The sequence below is a fragment of the Helicoverpa armigera genome, chromosome 23 (genome assembly GCF_030705265.1).
Source record: "Helicoverpa armigera isolate CAAS_96S chromosome 23, ASM3070526v1, whole genome shotgun sequence".
In the NCBI taxonomy this organism is placed as follows: domain Eukaryota; kingdom Metazoa; phylum Arthropoda; class Insecta; order Lepidoptera; family Noctuidae; genus Helicoverpa; species Helicoverpa armigera.
Genome location: NC_087142.1, coordinates 2,646,074 through 2,667,594, shown reverse-complemented (window position 1 = coordinate 2,667,594; position 21,521 = coordinate 2,646,074). Strand labels below are relative to the sequence as shown.

General features: G+C 32.8%; 1 protein-coding gene across 8 annotated transcripts in view; it reads right to left on the bottom strand.

Moving 5' to 3' along the window:
- The window catches only part of LOC110371350 (atrial natriuretic peptide receptor 1), a 239,061-nt gene that overhangs the window by 117,716 nt on the left and 99,824 nt on the right, over nt 1-21,521 (bottom strand). Inside the window, exon 1 of one of the 8 annotated variants that reach the window (XM_049837687.2) lies at nt 3,497-3,515. The exons of 3 other annotated variants lie outside the window; for them this stretch is intronic. The gene's annotated coding sequence lies outside the window, so the exon portion shown is untranslated. Of the gene's footprint in view, nt 1-3,130; nt 3,448-3,496; nt 3,516-21,521 lie in introns of those variants that run through there. 4 more of the 8 variants (XM_021327538.3, XM_021327537.3, XM_021327539.3 and 1 more) reach the window with 4 other exon arrangements.

Here is a 21,521-nt window from a genome sequence, read left to right as displayed (position 1 = left end):
GGTCAATGAAATTATAGTTAATTATATTAAAATTAATAAGTTTACCGACCTCTTAACTAATGGCTAAAGCGCGGCCCGAAAGACTTAAAAACCTTTTTGAACTTTGGACCCTAAAACTCTAGTTTTAAAGTATCAATTCCCTTGAATAGATCTTAAATACTTTACAGACAAATTATTATATTCTATATCTTATGCTTCATAATTTTGGTGATAAACTAACAGTAAAGTTTATTTTTATCTTTGTTAAATTCAGGTATACTTACAGTTTAATATATTTTGATCTCAAATTAGTTCTGTTAAGGTGCGTTTTGAAAGCCAGCCACCGACTGCAACTACCACCGCTCTTGCAGCGACTGCATGAAATCGGTTGAAACCAGTAGCGCAGCTGCGGCCGATTTCTTACAGTCGCGGCATGTGCAATTGGCAGTTGCAATCAACAGCATGCATTCAAAACGCACCTTTGATGAACATGAAAAGAAAAACAAATTGTGTTTGTATAAATAATTGAATAGCGTTTTGAGTTTGAATTGAAAATTTCTAAGTAACTTAATTAATTTAATTATATTTTTATCTCTTGTAATATACCGCAAGAAGCTTTTAATGATAAACGTAAAGATTAAATATTAGAAATATTTTTATGTATCCTATCGAAGCTACTGCCTGATAGAATTTTATCGCAATTTTTCAACAACAGGGCAAATATTTTTATTGAGATACTGAAATAACATCAGCAGTCTAAGGAGAAATTCAACAAATATTTATAGTAAATAAATATGTTATAAAAATAGCGTTTCTGCTGTATGATGTAATATTATCAAACTACATATTATATGGATGCCAAAGAAAATTGATTATGATGGTAATCAGAAATATACAGTTAACACACATAATTATTTTTACAAAAAAACGTAGAATGACTAATTTTACTGATACTCATATTTTAGTTGAGAAGTGACGTTAATTGAAAATATTATAAACTGACTGAATTTATTAATTCTTACATTGTCTTGAACACCAATTATTGAAAAATTGGTAGGTTAATCTCAAGATAATTTATTAATATACTTTTTGCAACATATGTGTTACAAAATTCATCCGATACACTGTCTGATTCGCTTCTTTTCATCATAATAGAAACAAATATGAACGTCAAATGGTTTTTTATCAGTAAACTGCCTTACAAAGTATATTTGATGATGATTGCGTTTCTTACAATCGAATAGCTTTCTCCTTTTACGAGTGCTGATAAAGAAATCAGAATTTACTTCTATTTTTAGAACTAGACGATGTGAACAGCGATTACCTACAAGGTTAAAAAACTCATGAAAAAAAATACCTACATTATTTTGTATCAATGTCATCATCATTATTAATAATGTCAGTAGCCTATTTGACAGCCTTGACAAACAGTTGCCATCGAAATTATGATGCATCCAAATCCATAGATTCTATCTTGCCTAAGTTAATATCAGTGTGTTTAAATAAATGATGGTATGAGCAAAGTGAAATGATGTTCCTATAACAAAAAAAAATCCTGAAATTATGGTTGTACGACAATATCGCTTCCACATTTAATTTTCTTAAAGAAAAAGATGAAATCGCTCCAGTCCCATGGCATTGCTCATTGCAGTTATTCACAAAAGAACGATAAGTCTACCTCATTAATGAGATAGATTTCTACCTCATAAACCACTATGAACTGAAAGGGAAATTACAAACCACTTTTCACAGAAAGATTAAAATGTTTCAAGCGAAAAGATCCTTTGGGATCATTTCACGTTGTATAAAAGGATCAAGCAGATTAAATATTAAATGGTCTCAATATAGACAGGACTATTTAAGAGCAGAAGATGTTTCATCCGTCAATAAATGTTAAGCAAGAAATCTGAGGTTCATTCTTTCGGTTACAAAAAACCAACGGGTCTCGTGACTTTAAGTGTTCACGAAGATATCATGTATCATGATGTAGTCATGTGTATATCCAAACTAGACCATAGCAACAGCATTTTGTATCTAGTTTCTATGATAGTTATATTCGTTAATAGATATATTCATTGGCGCGTTCCTTTAAAAACTCAAATGAGAATAGGCATAACTGACGAGGCAATTTTAATTTCCATCAAAAAACTGATTCATAACTTACAGAAAATAAATACCTTTAATTTATTTTGAGCATTGTATTCGCCAAACATGGAAAATTAATGACGGCCTTTTCATGAACTATTCCGCCATTTTGGTTTCATCACGGTCTCGACGATCTAAATTAGATTTTTGCAATAGATAAACTTTATGTTTCATGTTTATTATAATAGGTTTCATTGTAATTCATAACACCATAAAGAAAAATAATGAAGAAAATATAATTAAATGTATTTATCGACATTGTTTCAGAATTATTAAAGTCATAATCATTGATATCTTTAAAATAGTGTAATGCCCTTTCCCAAGTAAATTATGTTATTATAATAATTTCACTTACCAAAGTATTTAAATTGTTCAAAACAATTTAGAGAAGATCATCCAAACGGGCGAATTCCAAACTTTAATTTTATTCAAATGAATCAAATAAAACATACTTACAACACAAATTGAATTTATAATAGAAAACTGTCTGGCTCAGAAACAAGGTTAAAACTGTATAATTATATGAATATTGTTGTGTACAAAATAGAACAAATTCAATGTCTAAAGCAAAGTCGAGTAATGTATGCTAAGTACTTGCTAATACAATTAGGAAATCCTGGAATTGGTCACAAAAATAAATTAAATTCAGGGCCTAGATTTTTTCCTAAATAGGATTATAAGATAGTCTTTGACTTATTTTTCGGTTCTAGCCCCGTTCATAGACAAAAATCCTCCAGCGATATAAGATAGACCGTCTTATTAATAACATTATTGTTTTTTCCTTGTTTTAATTATTATAAGTAATTCTAATGCAATCAAACTTTGTACGAAACGACCTTACCCACGAAGTTAAAAACAATTTACTTTTTTTAACAACGTAAAACACGTTTTAAACAGTATTTATAGGAACGGCGTCAGTTTTCAAGTATTATCGTTTTCAGACATTGTAAATTTAAATTCTTTTGTATGTAAATTTGCATAATCCGCATCAAAACAAGCCACGTACGTTTGTACAGCTGAATCCAACAAACCAGCAAATAGGTAACCGATCATCGCATTCAATATAACAATTTTAATAAAATTTTTGATTATTCACTTTTGAGACCGGTTGAACTCGGCCGATTACGAACTCACTATTTTTTTTTCACTTCACAAAATTTTCACTTTTTATCACTGGTTGGTAATCCCATATTTCACGATCACTGAGCGAGTTTTTGAAACTGGAGCGCGCGGAATACGTTAGCGATTTTCCCGCGCAAACAAAATGGCGGCATGTACGCCCCCCGCAGCGGTGCAGAGCAGACTGGCTAAGTAAAGGTGACGCTTCACATGATCAGATCACGTCGTTGGGTTATATATTTTTGCTACGAACATAACCTTAACACGACCGGTTCCAAAGCCCGTTAATATAATGACTGCCAAAAATAACACAGTATACAAGTAGTTGTTTCCATAATTTTGTGAAACATTTATTATTTCGCTGCGCTTATGAGCAAATGTTGCGCGGTTTGGAGTACCGCAAGCGATATTTTTATTATTTTTCACGAATCTTTGCGATTACAATCTACATAATATATGTTATAATGAATGCGTGTATAGTTCGTTCAATGTTGACATGAATTTTGTTGTTAGTCTATTACCAATATTTATGTTGCAACTTCTGTCTTCTATTTTTTATTTTATGATCATGTTTCTAGTTTTGGGTATTATTTTGACTAATGTTACTAACTACTAACTAACGTTATAGGTCAAAATTCTAAGGACAATTTTTTACCATACCACTCATTTTTTTTTTAATAAGCTACTTCACTTTTATTGCGGAAAAGGTAAACTGAAATTAACATCTTATGAGAAATAAGTTCGTCAAGTAAAAAATCAAAAGTGGGCACAATTTATGTAAATTCGGCCACATTGTGTTAATGTATCAATTATTTGACTAAATGAAAACTGTTTTGATACTACTTTCGATACCGACTCAAAATGGTTATAATTGGGAATCGTATATGCAAATTTTATAAAACTCGGAAAGTAAGGCATGAAAAAAAAATGTTTATAATGCAAATTTTATAAAACTCGGAAAGTAAGGCATGAAAAAAAAAATGTTTATAATGCAAAAGTATACTACAAAGTTTAAGCATATTAAGGGATAAATAGATGAAATAGTAATCCATCGTTTGTCATGTCAATCAGGATAAGACCTTTCTGCTACGGTTAGTGAAGCGAGTAATAGAGTTTTAGGGAGAAGGAAGGAAACAATAGTTTTTTATACTTGTATGTCCTTTACCAACCTAATATTTCGATAGAATTTGCGTCATATTTTTATTTATGTGTTTCAAGCAAACTTTTTTAACAATGACTGAAAGTCTGACAACTAATTTACGGAGGAGTATCGAATTGCCCGGGTAACTGTGTTGAGGAGGTCAGATAGGCAGTCGCTCCGTGTAGCACACTGCTTAGACTTTAAACCGACCCCAATATAGTTAGGAAAAGGCTCGGCAGCTGATGTAAGACACTGCATTTTTTTTATAAAATGGCAGATGTATATCAATGTTTGGACTTAAATGCCTATTGAATAACAGCGCAGTAAGATTTCCGCTTGATTTTTCAGCGGCGATTCTACTTGCGTTTTCAAGTACCGGTTCAAACGAAGACAGCGTTTCGTGCGTAGAAAAATGTAGGGTATTCACGCGAAACATTTGCTAGTATGAAAGCGCTCGGACCTCATGATAGTTGATGTGCCAAATTGGCCTATTTAACATTACTAAAAATAGCTTGTAATTGATGTTTTTTTATCGAAGGTTAAAAAAATATTCCCATTCGAAATTATTTTGAACATTCGATATTTTTGTAAAAAATATAAAAACTGCTTAAAAATTGTCTTGGATTGATAAAATGTACGGAACTCAGTCACAACTGTTGCATTTCATACATAAGGTCAGTTTAAATGGAACGTTACGAGAACAGGTATTTCCTGCATTTTATCATTGCTCTTACAATATTAAAACTACTTCTGTACTTTTCAGAATCACATTTCTGAGATTTTTTTGTTTATTTTTCATTGTCGTTTTAAATTGACGTGAAGCTCTTCGCTTACAATAATCTTTTTAAAATGTATTGATTAATCAAATAAAGTGCTTTAACTGTGATGAGTAAACTTTTTGATTTAAAACGTTACTGGACCTACTTTTTGTTCGGGTACATGATGTGTTGAGAAGTTCTTTTAAGACTTGACAAAGAAAACCGTATATCTAAAAAGTACCTACCTCCTTGCTTCTTTATTAGTATAATAAATGGGAAAACTCTATCTGTGTTTCTGTATGTTTGTCGAATGTTCTTGCCAAAACTACTGAACTGATTATTTAATTTGGTAAATACCCAAAAGGTGAGAAAGGATAAAAGCTACGTTTTATTCGGATATAGGAAGTAGAGAACGGGCGAACAGCCGTGGGGGTTGCTAGTAATATATGAAGTTACCAGCCTAGCATATATTTCCAACCAAAAATGCAGACTTGCCTCAGATAAATCTTGTAATCTATCACAAAATACAAAGCTATTTTAAAGTGTACCGTAATAAATGCACTTACTTCGTCTTCGGTAGCTTTAGCTTCTGTTTTCGGTCTCTCAGGACGGATATCCGCCTCGCAACAAATGTTTGCACTTTCTCTCAATGTTTGTTCCTGTAATGGCGACTAACACTTACCCAGAAACTATGGGATAAACAAAAAAAGGCAGGCGCTATTATTTTTAGAAAAATATTTTGGAGTTGTAGGCAATTTTCTATAAAAGTCAGATTAAATGTCAAGAATACAAAAAAATGAATTATTTAAATGTCATGACATTAAGCAAAAATACTGATGTTAAAAAGAATAATTTAATTCAAATCCAAACTGAAAGTAATCATTCCAATTTTCGAAACGAAAACAAAAGTTCGCTTGTTCTATTCCTAGGTTAAGTAAAATGATATTAAGTTTTTCCATCACAAAATTCTCGGAAGTGCTTTAAGCCTGTTTTTTGTGGCCGATGGCAATAACGGCCGCCCCCAGTTACACGAGCCTTAAACATATCTGACATAATGTGGAGCTTGTACTTTCCAGGAAAACTGTTACCATGTATGATGGAAAAAGAAAGGATGACGCCTTAAGGCAAGGTAATTTCATTTTTTTCCACCAAACATCCACGTGTAAAAACGAAAAATCAAATCACGTATCAATACCGCATGTGTAGAATATTCGTACAAATTCTTTTATAGCTAAACGGTTTTCTTATTCCGTCTTTTAGAATCGCCGAATGCGAGCACTGAGGGGAATCCTGCCTACACGTGCACAATAAAATATAACGAGAATGTCCTGAAAATGATTATGGGCATGTGTGGAGTTAACGTGCGTACTAGCTGTTTATACCCACACATACGTACACTTAGGTACGGTACTTATACTTCTTTTAGGCTTTCATTTTACTGCGTAGGATTTCGTTATGTACAATGCTAGCTTCTACCAAGAGTTCGCCCGCATCCCTTGGGAACTTCTGCACGAACCTGGATAAAAAGTAGCCTATAGCCTTCTTCGATTAAAGGATAAAATCGGAACACTAGTGCCTGAGATTAGCGTGTTCAAGCAAACAAACCCTTCAGCTTTTTAGTATACATTTGGTGAAAAATTTGTACTGGTGTCTCGAAAATGTCATTGATAAATATTTTAGTCCTATTTAAATATGTGCCAAGGTCAAAAAAGTTTTAAAGGATTTCAATTAGGAATTTCTGTTAAGAAAGTTTGAAGTGCGGATTCGGGTTCAACTGATGACAGCAAGACGAAAATTGTACTAGTAAACAAATAAATATTCTCTGCGCAGTTCTGGGTTTTAAAAAATGCGATTAACGTCGATAGTAAAAAAAAAACAGTTTTCGCCTTTTTGGAAAGTCGATTAAAAATCTTATTCTATTATTTTATGTACCTCGTGCGCTAACTAGAGATTAGTTTAGTAGATTTCGTTTGTTTCTTTTTCTTACCTTTCAAGAGGTTCTCGTGTGGAACGACAATTTCGATTATAATCGAAAATCGAAAATAATTTATTAACATCGTAAAGTCACTTTATATTATAATTTTCTTTTATAACTTCCTAGTTCAACTTGCAATTTTCACAGAGTCAACCCATAAAACATTGTAAATACTTTTTTTTTTTTTAAATAGTGTATGTGGAGTTTCATGCCGGTTCTTCTCCATAATACCCACTTTTTGGAACCGCGCAACTAGCTTGTCGTTTCGTAAGCGCCTGTAATAGGTCCTTTGACTTTGAATCATCGTCCAAGCGACAACCACTACAACAGGCTTATTGCCTAAAATACATAGATCGTAGTTCAACATGTCATGATGATTTTCGAGAACTAGGTCGGGCGCATACACTAGCAAGATCTACATGTCTTGAAGTATGGTACTACATGTTATGTATACAAACTTGTCGACAAGTTTATATTGCAGAGCAAGCTTTTGGTGGATAATCTTGATTGCTTGGTTTAGTCTGTGCTAGCACTCGCGCAACTCAACCAGATAAGTATCAATTTTTTAGTTAAAAGAATGAGACCGGAAGATGACCTATACCGAATTAGACCGGGTTTCGGCCACATTTTACAGACAATAGATATAACAACGCTGTCAAAAGGCACGGCACGTGTAACTTATGCTAATTTATTTTGATTGAGGTGCAAACCCTCAAAATTTTAAACGAATCAGTGCGAATGTAATTTCCTTATTTACCTGGTTTCTAAATAAACAAAAGTTAGTCTCTGTCCGTGTGAAAAGTTTTGTGTTTCAGAGCTAAAATAATGTGATACGTTCTTTGTCCCAGTTTTAATTTTGGTTTGTTTACATTTTTGTGTTTTCAGTGCTTTATAATATGTGTCACCAAACCATATGTAATGTAAATTTATAGCGCAAAATGTACATACAGGTATGTACATTACATCAAAATATCTTAGCGTATATTTGCGCCCAAATTTTGTAATTTAAATAAGACTACAATTTACTATTGTAGTCCTATTTTTATTTTCAAGAAAAAAACTATTGTGTCTGTTAATATCGATTGTATGTTAATGGAACCTTTTCATACAACAAAATTAAACTGAAACAATAACAATCTTTTACTGTCTAGATTTTAGTTAGTTATTTTGTCTATTTTATTTTAAATTCCTAACTTTAATAAATGTTCTCAATGGCAGAAAGCATGAAAGACTTTCTAACATTATGCACTAAAGTACAAATAAAAAGCACTTACGTCCGTTCAACGTACTCAATTTTAAATTCCCTCATGGCAAGAAGACGATTATACGGGCTAACTCAATTTCTAGTCCAGACAGTGTACTCTTGATAAAGAAAAATATTTATTATCAAAGTTCATTGTACTCAAACCTAAATTCGGTATTAATTTGTAAGGGCCAGTGTATTAATGCGAGGTTATATTTAAATTAATTATTGTACTCTTCGCCTACTCTACTGGACCGGGTTAATTCTTTCGTTTTAATTAAAAGTTTAATTAATCTCAGTGTTGCGAAAAATCGGTCTAATATTTCAAAAGGGAAGAAGCTTCATGGTTGTTTTTTTTGTCTTGTGGTTTAAGCTGCAAGCAGCAATGTTTTAAGAGTTACTTTAAATATGAATACGTAAAACGTACTCTTACTCATAATGTAATTTAATATTTTAAAACTTACCTTAGATATTAATACCTACTATAAAACCTTATTCATATACATAATTTTGTTAAACTAATGTATATTTTAAGTTATTACCATTTTATCTTTCCAAAAAAGCTTTTTAGCGGTAAAAATTGAGAGCTTTTCTCTTACGTTGTTTTTCTTAATTAAAGTGTAATGAAAAATAGTAATGAATGAAGAAAATTGACTTTCCTTTTAAAAACAGTTCAACATGTACTATCTACGCTTTGAGTAGACAAACAGCTTCAACTTTCTGATTAAACTAAAGCATTCTTCGATCCTTGCAATCTAAAAGTTGTGAGTGGTTTAATTGAATTGAAATATTTAATTGATAGATAAGTTTATTACGGGCACTTAAAGTTAGACTAAATAAATACTTCAGGACTAATTTATACACTTCGTGAGATTGGCGTCGATAACATTTCTATAAAACTAACATCTACTATATTCTAAGAACTTTTGAGATGTAAGTATATAAATAAATCAACTAGTTTATAGTTTCGATCGTAGGTATCAGAGATTTATGGTTTACTTGGCCTCAAATTCGTCTAATTGAATGGTGAATTTGACCTCCGTGCTGAAAAGTCGAGAAAATTTTCAATTCTCCAGTTTAAGACCCTGATTTCACCTTGAAGGGCAGCCCTCGTTTTACTAAAAAGGATCTGCATAAAAAGGCTTCTTAACCTCGCTGTATTGGGTATTTTATTAGGCCATGCCTTTGATACATTGCGTAAAGTTGCCTTAAAATTCAGGCTCGTTTAGGCTTTTTTCTTGTATGAAAATTGAGGTTCTTCATCTAGGCTTTTAGATTTTTACTCAGCAAAGCTTTTGATGTATTATTTTCCTTTCTTGCTTCTTGTTAAATTACATTTTAAAATTAGTAACTCCGTAGATTATAACTATACTTTTTTCTGGTTAAGTTAAAGCAATATGAAGTTTCTTACTTCACAGGATACATAAAGCTTTTCTTTATCTTACAATTTCAAGGACTCCACAATTCGCGATAAGAAACTTCGTTCCAAATCCACTACATTCTTTGTCTCACGGTTATTCAACTCGCAAACGATTATAACTTCTGAAAACACAATCATGGACTTCTAAAGGGACCATTTCGGACCAAGACTGTCAATAAAAGGAGTATTTCACATAAAATATGTCGTTAAGAACGCTATAGCAAAGTATACGATGTGAAGACGGGGTGTAAAACACGTATGTTTCAGCTGAAAGTCGGTAGCTTATGGATAAATGGAAGTACGTATTGCTTTAAAAAAAGTCTGGTACAAAAAATTCGTTAGTCATCAATGGTCTTGGGAAATATCGATAATCATCTTCTTCATGCCATGATAATTTTCTAATTCCATTCCTCTATCAGTAGTTATAGGTACTAAGATTCACTCCCTTCTTATTAATATTATCTTTCTTTAGCAATATTATCAGCGTTTATTTGGTCTACTTTTTCTCGTTACCCATACATATTTAAACTTAACACACTCTTTGTAGCATATTTGATGATGTTCAATCTCGATAATCGCGTAAGCGAGATGGTAAAGAAAAGACAGAGTATTTGCATAAGACGTTTTCTTAACAGGATTTTCATCACTCAACTTATTTAATTAAGCCGCTTTTAATAAATTCTGTCTTATTAATTACTTATTCTCCTTCAGGCTTTATTTGAAAGAAAATTGGGGAACCGAATCAGATGCCTAATTTTAACACATTTTCTTCAAAGTTGGACAATAATATGTTACCAACAGTTATTCACGAGAATAGCAAATTGTTTGAACCCTATGTTGGATTCCAATGTCTGTATAAGTACCCATTAGAAACGTCGCCCTTTAATTATTTACACGGTATAATGTGGGTACGCAGCTGTTTAACCCCGTAGGTGGAAATAGGCGTGATAATAAGCTTTCAAATAAAGACTGATTTATTATTATTCCTCTTCACAATCCTTACTAATATATACTAATATTATAAAGAGGAAAACTTTGTTTGTTTGTTTGGTTGTAATGGATAAACTTAAAAACTACTGGACCGATTTTAAATATTCTTTCACCATTAGAAAGCTATATTATCTGCGAGTAACATCGGCTATATTTTATCCCGGTGCGGGCAGTAGCTCCCACGGGACGCGAGTGAAACCGCGGTTAAACGGCTAGTAATATTATAAAGTAAGTATATCTAGAGGTCTGTCTATCTGAATTTTACGCCTAAACGTGTGACTGAACCGTTGAAATTGAATTAGGAACACACTATTAGCCTGAGAAGGGACGTAGGCTACTTTTCATATGGGTGGGTGCGAGTTCCTCGGGACGCGGGTAGAACCGCGAGGAACAGCCAGTATATCATATAAGTAACACAATTTGGACGAAATGTAATAAGAATGTTGTGTACTTGATCAAATAACGCAACTGTATTACGATTCGTAGGTACCAGGAGTACAGAATTCGTGAGAGCACCAAATTACACTAATGGCAAGAGAAGCTCGTTGTTTGTCGCGTTATTTCCAGAAACCTTTCTTGTTAACATAAATATTATAATGTATTATGTGTAAGCCCTTCCTTTGTGGTTCTGAAGGGACCGTACTTAACCCGTAGGGTGCTCTGCCACACAAGACATTGTTACCACAGACCTTACTGTTGAAATGTTCAAAAGGTTTGTTTTTGACAAATAATGCCTACATTTGTGCGTTTGTATTTTAAGCGTATTAGTAATTACTTTTACATTCTAAGTTCAACAGTTCGGACATTGAATCTAATACAAAAATAAGGACGCTATAGTATGTAGGTAAGTGTACCTTTATAACCAAAACTAATTCTAAACAAGATATAATAATAGAAAAAGCCTCGTTCTTTGTTCCATTGTTCCTTTACTTTAAATACATTGAATATACGATTTTGATATTAGAATAACAATTTTAAATTGTATGTTTTGATTACAGAAACAAATCATGAGTGTAGAAACTGGATTAACAGAAAATAAACAAAATATTCACTCGATTTTATTGAAGAATGCAGAGTAAATTTTTTAACAAATAATAAAAGAACTGTAAAATGAACAATACCTATTGAAAGGATGTATAAAACAGACAATCGAAAATGAAAGACGGAGTCGGAAATTAAGTTAATAACGAACGAACGTTAAAACAAAATAGCGCTTTAAAGATGAACAATATCTTAATGGAAAAATAAAATCAGTAAATACAGTAACAGCGTTTTCAGACTAGTGGATTTTCCGACCGACATCGCTGGGTTCTTGCGGGAGTGGTGAAGCAACCCATTGACAACTACTGGTGCCAAAAATGACGCGTAATTTCTCCGTTTTGTTTCGCGCAACAAAGGTCCACTAGTTTGAAGGCGCCATAATTATACATTGTAATACTATTTCAATTTAATCAAGAGGGTATATAAAAAACGGTTGCTAAGAGGGGAAGGGGTCGTCCAAGGGACAGCTACGTGAAGCAAATTAAAGAGAAGGTGAATGTTGTGACGTATAAGGAAGTTCAGGAGTTGGCGCTAGATAGGCGTAAATGGAAGGAGCTGCACCGATAAGAGCTGGGCTCTTAAATTGAAGACGTAGTACGTATAAAATACATAAAAAATGTATATTAAACCCGTCAAACAATTTACGAAGATTTGCTGAAAATGAGATGAAAATTGACGTAAAACGATATTCAGATTACATGGTAACTACGTTTTTGACGCTTCAAATTACGAGTGTTGCTTTCAAGTATAAAATTCCTTTTATTTTTCTAAAGTTATCTTTTGTGAAATGTCTGCAGCAGTTGAACGGTTAAATAAATGTTCATTTCTAACCTCGGTCGGATTACTGTCACCGTGGGAACCTTTTACTGTAAGTTTATGGAACACTTTGAGTTGACAAGAAACTAACGTGAACGGTTTATTTTGTAAATGTTTATTTTAGAAACATGTGAAGAAGGCATAAGTACATATTTAACGTGAGATCAATGAATGTTAAAATGTTATATTATGTACGTACCAATTATGATAATTAAAGTTACTTTGTAAGTAAATACATAGTTATCACTTAATTATTCCATTGTTAATTAATATCTCAGAACCCAACTTAATTGATCGCTAAGCGTGTTTTTACTTTTTGGTTACCTTACTCGTATTTTTTAACCGACTTCCCAAAAAAGAGGAGGTTGTCAATTCTTCTCTCTTCTCGGGATCTTTTTTTTTATGTATGTTCACCGATTACTCGAAGACGATCAGCCTAGAAGTCGGTGGCGTATAAACTCAGGAACATCCATTAGACACTGACTTCTAGGCTGATGCACCTAAGAATGGTTTTTTTTTTGCATTGTAGTGTTTTTGGGAGTCGGTCTTATTTTTTTGTAAAAAGTTTTTGATTTAATAGTAGGTACTTATACCCACAGATTTCCATCTTACTTTTTATATAAACAAACTAGACACAGTGCAACTTCTAAAGCACTATCGCACTCCTTCAAAAAACAAATAGGTTTTATGTACATTACTTGTCAAATACTTGAAAGCGAAAGGAATCCCTTGTATCGAAATAAAAGTCACATAGTGAGATATGGAAGAGGCCTAACAGCCAAAATTGGATGAAAAGAGGCTGATATAGATAGTTAGATAGTCTGAAAAGTACCTATTTTGTTCCGAAGCCATTTTCGTTTATAAAGTGTTCTGCTGTTAATTTGATGTTTCTCCTGATAGTGGATTAATGTCTTTACGTCGGGGCCCCTTACATTTACCACTGAAGGTGCTCCAAGCATTTTCTCAGTAATTGGATTTTTTCCCAATCGACGTTGATTGTTAGCACTGTGCTTCGAACAAGAGTTTTTGTTTGCGTTGCAATAAAGACTTTTTTGTTTTTATGTGTTGCTGACATTCCAAAATCTTAAAGAAAGTTTTTATGAAACAATATTTTCCATTTTATATTAACATACGTTTGTACGTTTGGCAGGTAGATAACCTGAACTTGTAAATAATGTTCGTTACACAAGTGAAACTACAAAAATAGCTAGCTTTTGTAATTTACGGGTAGCCAGAAAGTTTGACATTCAGCCTTACGCAGGAGTATCGGATTGCTCGGAAAACTGAATAAGGGAAGTCAGATGGGCCGTCGCTCAATGTCATACACTGGCACTCAACTGCATGCCGTTAGAATAGAAGCCGACCCCTACATATTTCGAAAAGATATAGGTCGATGAAAATCAAAAATATTTCTTTCACATGACCTTTTCAATGGTGACAGTAGATTTTTTATAAATATAGGTTATCATTTCATACTTTTCATTTGCACAGCAAACATTGTTTAAGTTTAACTTCTACCTCGTACGTGTTGCTAAGACTAGAAAACTATATAATACACATAATATAGAACAAACAAGAGTTTTTATACAGCTAGTACATTGATTTTGTGTCTGAAGTCTAGACAGATTGACGTGTACATTTCTAGACGATTTTTCTAATCTAAAAGAGTCCTGGATTTTTGGGCGTGTACTTTTTGAAGATACACTAATTTCTAGCTAGCTTCGTTTTATTTAGCTACATTTTATGGAACAGTAAGCAAGTTTTATCTAAATCTGCTCAGAATTTTGTCTTAAAACCGTAACATAAGTGGATCTTTACTTCTTCTTATCGAGTGAGCTAGTTTTAATCAGCTAACAAGCCTCGGTGTCAGAGATTTCTCAAATCTTAAAGATCAAAAAGATCTTTACTAAAAGACTTGTTAACCTTTACACCATACAGAGATTTCACCCGCTTTCACCCGCATCCCTAGGGAACTGTGTCGCATACCCGGATAAAGAGTAGCTTATATTCTGATTCAGTAGTTAGAAGTGTTTTGTTTGGTTAAAATAAGGAACACCCTAAAATTCATTTTTAAAATATTAGTGGAGTAGTGGGATTACCTTAAAAGCTATTTTGCATGAACTAAAAATATAGCTTGCATCCTGAAAATGTTACTTGGAAAATTTCTTCTCATAGTTTTTTGTTTCGCAAAAGGCGTGCATCCTAATTATTATTAGTGTAGAGTCAGATTAGCCTAAAAGCTATATTACACGAACTGAAAATATGCTATTTTAAAAATGGATGGAAAAATTCGTAGCCCCAAACTGAAAAAGGCTCTGTTTTACAGCTGTACCATATCAGGGACTTTTTAAGGTACTCCTACAATTTTACGATGTCTCTTCCCCGTTCATATTTCCCCTAGTATTGTGTTCTAACCTTTTTACTTTTTACTACGTCGTTCCCATCGAAGATGACTGTATTAAGTTATAAATTCCTTTCATTTCTTCCCTTTTTCTTCGGTTTATTTCCACTGTGGGATGTTGTTTTTCTTTACAGTTTTATGTAAATAAGTTAAATAATGTTGTATTGGTGTAAATGCTTCTTTTATTACATTCTTATATGTTAAAACGTGTAAGCTTTAACCTTCATATTTTTGTTGCAAAATAAACTATGTAAACATGCAAAAAAATTGTCGTTTAAAAATAAAATATATAACTTTGGGTTTTCAGTTTTTATGGGAGGTACATTATTTTAAAAAATAAATCCTTATTTTGAATGCATAAGAATATTGTTTCAAAAAGAATAACGTTCTTATTACAAATCTGTCAACTTTAACAATTTTCTAGTTTCAGTTTTCATATTATTTAAAACTTTTCCGATCTAAAGTTTGATAAGACAAAACTAGCTTGTAGGTTTAATATAACTCCACGACAAACTTTGACTGCTTATAAAAAAGTTTCAAAAAGTTTTTTTTAATTGAACTGAATTGTTTTGAAAGAAAATAATGATTGATTTATCAGTCAAGACAAAAAATACCTATCATAGGTATTACTCTTTGTATATTGACAACTTTTCCAGTAGTTTTAGAAATAAATGCATTCAAAAATTCAGTATTTACTATTGATGGCAATTTTCACAAATCTTTAACCAATTTTTTGACGAGATTTTTACTCATAAACAGGTACATAGGGTAGGGTTACTGTTTAACACTGATCTTCACATACATATGATAGATATAATAATTAGTATAAGGAACTACATACGTTTACAGAAGCACTCTAACAGTGATATAACCGGCAATAGTATTCCATTAGACTTGAGTCTCATTTACGCTCGCACTTAACACATTATGAGCCTCCGTCTTATATACTTTTATATATGTACTTAAATAAAAGGGTGGTCAGGTTATTATCTCGACATATCAAAAGGAGAAGTAAATTATTCTTCTCATAATAGATGTTAATAAAACATGTGCAATCTTATCCTGAGTCTACAAATCTTTAGTAATTTTTCTGTGTCAAACCTGACGATTAATAAAATCGTCAGTTTTGACAATTACATACTTAAAACATTGTTTGGTTAAAAGTTTCAATAATATGAATGTTAAAACATACACATGCTGTCAAACGAAAAGGCTGAAAAATGGCGCCAACAGCACTTTTTCTGAGCCTTTTCCCAACCATGTTGGGGTCGGCTACCACCCAAATATCATAAATTGAGAATAACTAATTCATATTATTCATGGACTAACAAAAATAAACTCTAAAGTAATAATGTATTTCCATTTATCAATCCTAGATCAAACACAAGAATTCTTTTACTAATGTTTGTGTAAAGTATTTACCTACACTTAATCAATATCCATGTAAGTAGTAGGATAAACGCCAAAATAAAATGTTTTACCCCGCTAATCCCACGTATTTATATAAAGCTTAAACTCTGTCCAAGACACATGTCACTCCCAAAAGTGGATGAAAGCGAACTAGCGGGGTTTTGCTAATACACTCACCGCTGACAGACGCCCGGGTAAACCCGGATGTGTTTAGCTTAAGTTTCATCCGGCTAAATACTTGCATGTCGGTCTTGTAAGGGTAACAAATTCAATGAACCAGATTTAACTTATGAGTACTTCAGTTAACTAAGTAAATGTTAATAATAATACGGGAACTTCATAACATAAGTATCTTGATTTTGGGAAAATAGACCGTAATAAATATTTTTCTCGTTATTTTTAAACAATTTGCATCTCTCAGAATGTCTTCTCCTGAAACATAGCGCAATAATTTTACTGAAAAGGGAGCTAAATTAGATCTACAATTTCACCCGTTACCCTTTAATTACTTCTGAATAGATTCACCCTTCACACCATAGAAGCATGTAATAAGCCATCAAATCACGGTGTTGATTAACAAGCGCGTCAAAACGATTCGACGCCTCATATCATTAGCAAAAATTGACACGCGACCCAAAATTAGCGCCGTCAGGGACCATGGAGAACAAAATGTCTAGCGGAGGTGCCATAACGGAAAATTGCTTAAGAAAGTAGCGCTCCAAAATGCGGGTGACGAGGAACGTTACTGTTTTCGCCTTTATACGATTTTTTTTACTTTGGACCGGAAGATTTTTTGTTATACCAATAAATGATGACAGATGTCCCAAAGAACCCGAAAGTCACGTTAGCTCACTCGTAACTGATCATTTTGGTCATGCCCACCGTACTAATTTGAGCTAGAAGAAGGTGCCTGACCTACCTCTCTCCGCTTATCTTTCTTTACTTCGTGGAAGGGACCAAGTGGGGTCTAATAAAGTCCCTAATTAATGACAGGAGAGCGAATCCCTTTTTACTTTCGGAATGCCCTACGGTAATGATATTACACTGTGATGATGAGGTGGGTAGGAAAAGGTTTTTTTGTCCTGTTTATTTTGGACAGGTTGTAGGCGTTTGGAGGTGTGTTCATAATTGAAGTTATTTCCGAGATTTTTTAAGGTATTCTTTTTGCACTTTATATTGGATAGGTAATTCAATAATTATAAGTTTATAAAATCACTTGAGAGCAAATTTGTATCTTTTAGAACGTAGCTTATATGAAGGACCATTAAAAATAAACAATATAAAAATTGCGCATTATTTCAGAAAATATTGATAGTTTATACCTTCAACAATAAACTTCTGAAAGAAAGGAGTCTAACCAAACAAACACGTAGTTGAAAACGATCTGCGAAAACTATTTGTTTGTTCCGAACATCGAGGAAAATATGTTTGTATATTTCTAATAGAAAAACCGCAAAGTCAGCAAAAAAGTTATGAAAAACCAGCTACACGGGAATATCACCAACAAATATTTGATTCGGTCCTGGCCAAATATTAGTTTCATGGCAATCATTCCAGTTCGCAAAACTTCTAATTGAAGACAAACAGACGACGTTGGAACTCTTCATTTATATGTGTTAAATAAACACCTGAGTATGTGCCAAGGGGGTACTGAATTTTGAATACTTCCCTAAGGCATCTTCTCTAGATAAAGTATGAATAGAGAACCTACAGCGCGCTATTATTGTTCATACTACAAAATGTTCAATGTTAATCTAAAAGTTCGTCAACCTTTCTTAACAAGTGAAAACTTAATGGAAACAATTTTTGTAGTCTTTTTTATAATTCCGAATTATTATTTTTAAGGTATGGGCAATTTTATATTTTATACTTCTATCCTAACTAGAACTTCGGTCACTACTACGTCTTAATTTCGTCTTAATCAATAAACTTTAGGCCTCCAACATTTTTCAATCTTCTTTAAGAAATGTCTTATAGACGACTGAAAATGGAATTGTATATAATGGTATGCGTTAATATTAGATGTGTACGTTTATATGTTCTCTTGTTTAATTTGTATGTCAGAAACGCAGATCCACGCGATACTCAATAGATTTTCTACTGTCTTATACTCTGCGACATACAAGTATCTAAGCTTAGCTACATTTCTCAGTAGCGTGCTACAGCTCTTCATACTCAAGAGCTCTCATTAAAGCCTTGAAGCTCGTCGTCGTTGTACATAATTATAAGTTTTTGATTGCATTTTACCGTCAGAAGCCGTATTATGCAATTTTCTGCTTCAGTTTCATGTGCGCAAAGAATTCATGAAGTCATATGCGAATATGGTAATGAGGTTTCTGCTTGAAGTTTCATAATTCTCGGTAGTGAAATGGTCGTATTAAAACTGAAATTAGGGCTTTATAGTGAGACAGAATAATATATCAAAGTTTAGTTACTTACTCCGAACTGAATTCGCTATTAGAAAACTTATAAAAAACAAAGCCTTCTCTTTATTTTATAGGAAGCCCTATAAAAGTATAAGCATAGTGTGTGTTAAACCTACAATTCATCTTATCTATGAATCTGAACAAAACTTTCGCGTTATCATAATTTATTTGGGACATCAAATATGCCTGCATTAAATCTGTTACCTCACCTAATTATTCCAGCATCTCACACATATTAGAATAATTTACTCTAAAGTTATATTTCAATATCTACATACATAGATATTCACTTATACTAAGCATTCGCTCGTAATCTATAAAGGATCTTATCTCTATTATGTGTACACAAAAGTCTGTCACGGTTCAATGTCAGTGAACTGGGTCTAATGAGCCATGGGACGGCTTGACGATCTACCGTCACAATGGAAAACCGACAATGTATGACGAAAATAATGTGGCTATACAAAATACATAACCGAATTTTGGGATTAAGCCAACTATTTATTTTTTACAAACTGAAAGGATTAACGTAAATTACATTTTTATATTTCCTTACCTGTTTCATATTTTATTTACAGTGAAATATTATGATTTAAAATCAATTGATTTCAACCAAAATAAAATATGTATGTTCAATATCATGATGATGATGATGATCATGATAATATTACTCTGAAACCTGTCTTATTTCTAAAGGAAAGCAACAAAAAGTAGCCTTCCTATAAGAAAACATTTTTGTGAAGTACTACATATCGCCGAAACTTGATAAACAAGGTCGGAAAATTACTAAGACGATACAAAAGCCAAAAAGGATCTTATTCTCTAAGAAGCCAGAAGTTTCTCACATAAACACAATCCCACTCCCACAGGCAGTCGTAAATAATAAATTCCCAGCCTCTTCTATGGCAGAAGGAAGATCATAAAAGGAATAAGTGAAAGAATACGTTTTTAAGCGCACTCAATTTGGCACTCGTTCTGAATAGCAAATGCGGTATCAGGCGTATAACTCATTGAGGATAAAGACTTAGGCTCTTTTGTTTTTAAACACATTTACTGAAAATCAACTAAGCATACAAGATTTGGTATTTCAATTAGGTACCATGTTATTGAAGTAGAAAAAATATAAACATCCGAATTGAGAACCTTTTCCTTTTTAGAAAGTCAGTTACCTAATAATATACGGAAGCGATGCTTAGGTAGTTAATTATATTTTGTTCCATAGATTTCTTTTCAAGCAGAAATAAATCATAATAATTAGAAGAATGAATGTAAGTTAACTTCCGATTAGATCCTTTTGATTTCGTTTCTATTGGAAATCAGTAGGCTGCGGATGACTTATGGCTGAGAAGACAATGTTGATGACGATATTACCTGTAGGTATTATTTTAATTTAGCTTTAACTTCTCCTTATTTTTTTACCTCTCCTTATTTTTTAAGTGCAGATGCTTAGTTTTGTTGAGAAAATGTTCTCATAGAGATTGTGGTGGCTTTCAATTTAATACTACCCTTAATTTATCACACAGCATACATGAAGCATTAGATTGATAGGCCCCATAAATCCCTAGCACTCATAAGTAAAAAGAAACAACATTAATATCTTATTTCTCCAAAATCCCAAAAGACATAAGCAATCTTTTTTCACTTAAACATTGATAAATAACAAGATGTTTGACAAAGAAATGAGTCTATTACAGAAACTTAAGACAAACAATCTCTGGTTGTGAAGAAAAGCAATTTTTGGCAAACATGGCTATATTTATTGGCTATTTCATCTAGCGATTGAGTATTAAGATATCAAAATCTGTTAGTTCTTTACCTTTCGTTTTTGTTGGCTTTGTGTAGTAATTCTAGCTCTTAATAAAAGACGAGGCTACTTTAAGGTCTTAATACTTGGGCTGTGGGTTGTTCGAAAGAGATACCGCGGCCCTGGTACATAAAAGGCCTACGACGGAACACGACGGTTTTTAGTCAGTAAGAGTGACGCTCCCTCACCGGTGCTAACCCACAGCGGGAGGGGTCATTTAATGATTTTTAACGTCGGAAAAAAAAGTCTTAATACTTGTCCTGTTTTTTTTAAAAAAAAAAGAGGTTGCCTCAACTGATGTTGGCTGGAAGGACATCGAACTTGCTAAAGTTTTGCGTGCTACATGTTTCAAATAAGGTTTAATAGGATGCCTAGAATAGAAGTCTAGAATAACTAATTATATGGCTCCCAGGCTTTCAAAATATTCATAAGACATTCAACCGCAGAAATCAGTTTAACTAAATCGTTACTTCAGTAACAGATTTTGATTTGCGGATATTACGCAGGTTTTTGGCAAATAATTTCCGCACGACGTCAGCTCCCAAAATAATGCCTAAAGAAGATAACCCTGTTTTAAATAAATGTCATTACCTACCCACCTTTACGTATACAGTGTCAAAGACTAAGCTCTTAATTATGTAAGCAATTCTTAATTAAAGTACCTTCAAAGAGCCTTTGAACAAAATAGCTTTGTTTTAAGTTTTTAGATAATGAACATCGTAAGAAAATTGCATTTGTTTATGCAAATTTTTGTAGTTAAATGTGTCGTGCGTGGCAAATAATTCTTAAGAGTTTAAAAAATTAAGTTAGAACAGATGCTGTTATGTAAATAAGATGAAACGAGATAGACTTC